This window comes from Alligator sinensis, unplaced genomic scaffold (assembly GCF_000455745.1).
Source record: "Alligator sinensis unplaced genomic scaffold, ASM45574v1 scaffold228_1, whole genome shotgun sequence".
Lineage (NCBI taxonomy): Eukaryota > Metazoa > Chordata > Crocodylia > Alligatoridae > Alligator > Alligator sinensis.
This window is the reverse complement of record NW_005842044.1, coordinates 445,751-451,265: the sequence shown is the minus strand read 5'-3', so window position 1 is coordinate 451,265 and position 5,515 is coordinate 445,751.

The following is a 5,515-nucleotide window of genomic DNA, read 5'->3' as shown; positions in this document are numbered from 1 at the left end:
TCCAGGGGTTCAAACAAACCAACCAGCTTATTTGACCTGAAATACTGGTCCGCCTCCAAGCCTAGACCACAACCATGAAAGATTGCCCCACACAAGACAAAGAAAAGAGGGAACACATGTGATTCCCTGAATTATTGGACATGAAAAGCCTTGCCTTATAGATCCTGCTAATATTTATATTCCCAATTTATGAATTACTAATATTTAGCTTTCAGAATCCTGAATTTGTGACTCGCTAATATTTATTTTGGGACCAATGCGTGTAAAGTTTGACTCCTCTCTGCAGCGGAGGAGCTCACGGAGACTCCTGTTGTCAAAAGCCAGGGAACCCTCCCTGAGCAAACTTTTCTGGTTACTGTTTAAACTGGGCTGCGAGGCTCTTTTATGGCCCTGCAATTCTAGTAGTGCGGCTCTGACACTGGCAGGGCTCTCTCCCCATGGCTTTGCTGGGACGGGGCTAATTTTACTTTTGGAGCTCACAGCAGAGGAAAAACCTCTCTTTTACTGGCAAACCTATTACAGCTGAATGCTGCGTTCAGGCTCCGGGAATAGGCTGCGATGGAACGAACACACACCACTCCTTTTGGGGGGGGTGGCATTAATTTTATCTGAAGTCATGTATTATATAACAGGGCTGTGTGTGCGTGTGTGTGTGTGTGTGTGTGTGTAAGCATGTGTACGTACACACACAGCCATAGTAGACTGCACATTTTTCTGGCCACCCGTGCCTGTCACGCTTGCAGCTTCTTTCCAATAACTATCTCAGGGCGTGTGTAGATGAAATGGGAGCCCTAAATTGAAGTGGTGGGTTTTTAAAAACACCGCTTCAATTTAGGGTGAAGTAAACCCCTGTGGCGTGTACATAGCCAATCCTTACCTGCCTCCCCGGTGTCAGGGAGGAGAGAGTGAGGGCAAAGCGGCCCCTGAGCTGTTCGTGGGGGACGAGGAGCTGGTGCTTCCCTCCATGGCAGTGGTGGGCCCCCTCCTCCAGGCAGCACCCACCTGCAGGCACCTGGCTTAGGCAGTCCCAGGGGGGCTCTGCAGCCACGGTGGGAAGTACCGTGCCCTCGCACAGCTCAGGCAGGCAGGCTCCAGGAGGGGAAAAAAAAAAGATCAGGCTCATGGCTTTTTTTTGTTTTCTTGGGTGGAGCCTGCTTTCCCAGGCTGCTGCCAGGCTGCCTGCAGGGCTTCCTGCAGAGCCATGAAGCTGCACGGAGCCCGGTGCTTCGCTCCGCAGCTGTAGGGCAGCAAACTAAAACTCCTCGGAGGAGTTTTGGTTTGCTGCAGCCCAAGTCATTTAAGACAAATTTACTACAGCAGCTGGAATTAATGCTCAATACGCTGCCAACACATGCAAACACCAATACCCTTAAAGCAGTGCAAAAACATTTAACCCGCTTTAAAGTGTCAAGTCGTCTTTAAGAGGAGGTTAGACAAACACCTTGCTGGGGTTGTTTGACCCCAGTACTTTTTCCTGCCATGGCAGGGGTCGGACTTGATGATCTGCTCAGATCCCTTATGACCCTACCAACTATAAAACTATGCATGCATGCCCCTCATGTCATCTACACACGGCCTGAATAAAGAGAGAGCCCCTCTGTGGTAGAGGCCTTTGGCCATTACTGCTCCACAGAACAAATCCGCACTAAGCAGAACAGTTATTAGAAGCCGATTCCTCCTTCCCTAAGCACGGCCTGAGGGAACGGGCTAGCATCCTGAGCCGGCTCCAGAAGGGCAGGCTGCGAGGTGGCAGAATCCGGCCCTGTGCAGCCTCAAGAGCTGTAGCAGCAGTGAGGTCGTGAGGGGAGGGAAGTTTTTTTGTGGCCACAGATTTTGCCCTTTGCACTGCGCTAAAAGCTACCACAACTACCCCCAAAATGGTCTGTGGCAAGGCCCCTGAAGGCACAGACACACCAGCCTGGGCTCCCCAAGTCCCTTCTCATAGCTGGTTCAGCTTCTTTCAGGGTCCTGATGTTCAAGTGAGCCAGAAGGCAGTGCTGACCTTAGGGTTGTTGGGGCCCTGGGCAAGAGAGTCATTTGGGGTCCCTTAGAGGCTTAATTTTGATGAGCCACTTCCTTGCAAAAACTTCTTCCCCCCAAAAAATGTGGGTCCCCTAAAGTGTGGGGCCCAGGCAGTCACCCGATTTGCCCTTCCCTAAGGCCACTACTGCAGAAGGTCTGCCATGAGCCTAGGGTGGCCATCATAGAGGACATTTCGGTTTTCTGCTACTCTGTCCTCTATCGATACGAAACCCAACTCCTTTATGTCCTCTATTTTTCTCCTGAAAAATGAGTACTTCTCATTTTGTGAGAACTTGGCTGTAGCACTTCTTCTCTCAAAGAGAGAAATAGGGGACATAGAGGCATCAGGTTTTATATCAATAGAGGACAGAGGACAACCGGACTGCCCTCTATGACGGCCACCCTACATGAGCCTGGTGAAGGAGTAGAAAGGGGAAGGGATTTCCACCAAAAGAAGGGGCTCCCATTCACATACACAAGCTCATCCTGCTTCTTCCTATAGGCCAAAAAATGCTCTGTCCTCATCCACGAGGCCACCGCATATCCTTCCTCCAATATCTCTTCTGCCATGATGTATATAAAAAAAAAAACCCAACCAGCCAGGATTAGGCAGCTTTCTCCCTCTGGGACAGAGTCTCTAAAGGGATATCTAGTCTCCAAACTATTCTCAACGAGACTAAATGGGTCCTGAGCCCTCCTGACAGTCTTCTTGGTGGAGTCCAGTGCTGGGCCGAAAGACAAACCACACAGAAGCATCCTTTGTTTCTTCCTTGAGGGGGGAAAAAAGGCACTGAAATAAGAACCAGCATGTTAGAAAGTGTGTGCCTTCACTTTCACTTCTCAAAACAATATATTTGGGCTTTTCGCCAAAGTTTTCTCTGGGCCTGCCTGATTTTCCACAGCTGCTAACAAGAGCAGTCCTGTGTCAGGATGGACAGTGCTTTCCTGGTATTTGCAAAGGATCCCTCAGGACTTGGCTTGCGTTAACAGCTTGGACTTCTAGCACCTCGAGCTCTTTGTTCGAACTATAATATCCCATCTGAGCCTCCTGTTCCCTGACTTTTAGCCCACTATAAATCGTCTCATATTCAAGTGTGTCACTTAATAGCACTAGGATGTACTTGGCTCCGAGGCAGATGAGGACAGAAACTGCCTACAACCTTTGAAGGCATACACAGTGCTGTCTGCAAAGAGCAAACATTGCAGAGAGGGGCTTTGCATAAGGGATACCTTGTCTCTTGATATAACTCAGTAACCCTATTTTAACCACTGTCAACAAGATCTAGGGGTGGCATCTGTTTACACTGAGGCATCCTTGACACTGTACCAGCTTTGCCCTAAAGTGGCATAAATGTCTTTTAAGTGCCTTAAAAGTAGGTCCTTTGGGGAAATGAGAGTCAGGCCTATAATTTGTGAAACGATTTTGAAAACATTGTCCAGATTACACCCTGCAAAGTCAATGCAAGGCTCAGAAAGCATGTGTATATGTACAGCATGCCCATTGCTGCGGAAAGATGAGACTCTTTAACCACATCATTAGAAAGAACGAAAGCGAGAAACGGGACGGTTCAGGAGACAGAAACGTGGCACGAACGCAAGTGGAATTTAGCTCACAATCTCACCAGAGCTGAATTGATGAACAGGCCATGTAGAGCTTGTCTATCTTGCCCAAGGACCGTAGGAAAGCCTGCTCTTCCAAAACGGGTGTGATGTAGCTGTCTTAGTATGGTGCGGGGGTTGCTCCGATAAGCTCAGTCTCTTGTGGGATTATTGGCTCATACCCAGCGCTGTGCTAATGTAGGTCCGTTACGTCTTTTTCTAGGTGCCGCGGGTGCTTCGCTGTGGCACTTACCCTCTAGAGCAGCGACTCTCAACCAGGATGCATCACTATCCCGGGCTCAGCATGGCACAGCACACTGCCTATGCTGAGAGGAGGAAACAATGAAGGAGATTCTCAAATGTGCCCATTGCTGTAGCTGTGTTGAAGTTAATGGAGCTAAAATAAGCGACTCCAGAAGATCTTGCGCAGAAATATCAGGTAGGACTTCATAAAACCTTGATCAAGACACTATATCCCCTACGGGAAGCTGGACCTAAATTTCACAGGATGGTCCCTTCGGATGTTGCAGCAGCTTGGCAGCGCATCCTGGAATTTCTATAGAAGTGTCAATCAAATACAGAAATAGGAGGGGGGTTGATTGAATTAAAAAGAAAAATAGATTGTACAACAGCATTAAGCCCTGTGCTTATTTATTTTCATCTTACATACAATTTGTATATTCTTCTCCCAAATGTTAATGGGGGCTGCATACTTTGACACCCAATGTAGCAGAGCTTTTGTAACTTGAAAGCCATTTGGAATTGTGGAAAAAGCTCATTAACTGCAAGGTTTGGTTGGTTTTTTCCTCTGAAATGCTTAGCAATTAAATAGTTAACACCATCGATGCTTATAAGAGTGTTAAATCCTTACATTTTAGAGCTAACAGCCCATCAACCTGGTTTGAAAGCTTGCCTGTCTCAGGACCACTCTTACCAGGCTGGCTGCAGGCAAACACAAATATGTGTTTGCTCTTGAAGACTTCCCAGGTTTTCTATGCCATCGGGGATCCCACAGCTAAGATGATACTTTGCAGCTCGTATTTCCTGGCACTTAATTTAGGGAGCTAAATTTCATAACCCCTATTGGCTTGAACTTCGAACCTGGATGGTGCTGGATAGTGCTGCAATGTATTATTATTTGATTTATTTTGCTGTTAAGTGCCTTTGGATTCTCAAAAACAGCTTAGAGAAGAAGCTGAAAATCTGCCACTCACTTTTCCCCCTCACCTTCCCCCTGCTTTCCTGTTGGAAAATAATAGCCTATTTAATAACAGCACCATTGCTAACAGCACAGTAGTAGCACTATTGCATCAGGAACTTCCAGAACTTTTATACTTTCTCTATTTAGGCCCTGATTTTATGAAGACAATCATAGACTTTCTTCTCCATATGGTAGCTAGCACCATCAACTGCACAGGGCATGACAGCTCGTGAAAGAAGTATTCGGTAATTCTGTACAAGCTCAGAATTTTCTATTGTAAGCTCTTTGGGACACCAGTTATTTTTAATAATTTGTCTGTGTAGGCATCTCTGTGCATGTGTGTGTGTGTGTGTGTGTGTGTGTGTGTGTGTGTGTGTGAGATATGGAGCCCCCAGCTGTATCTCATCCACAGAAGATATGCAATTCTTATAGCTTCCAGCTAGGCCTGTGCGAAGCGGCAAGTATTCACTTCAGATTTGGATTCGGCCAATTCGGAGGACAGTGATTCGATTCAGAGATTCGAATCACTGTCCCAATTCTATTCAGCCAAATCAGAGCCGAAAGATCTGGCGCCGCTTTGGAGATTTGGCCGTAGACTAAACAGGCAGCTGACAAGTCTGTCTGGCAGGGAGGGCTTGGGGCTGGGGCCTGGACAAGCTGTCTAGCCAGGGGGGGAGAGCGCATTACTCAGGG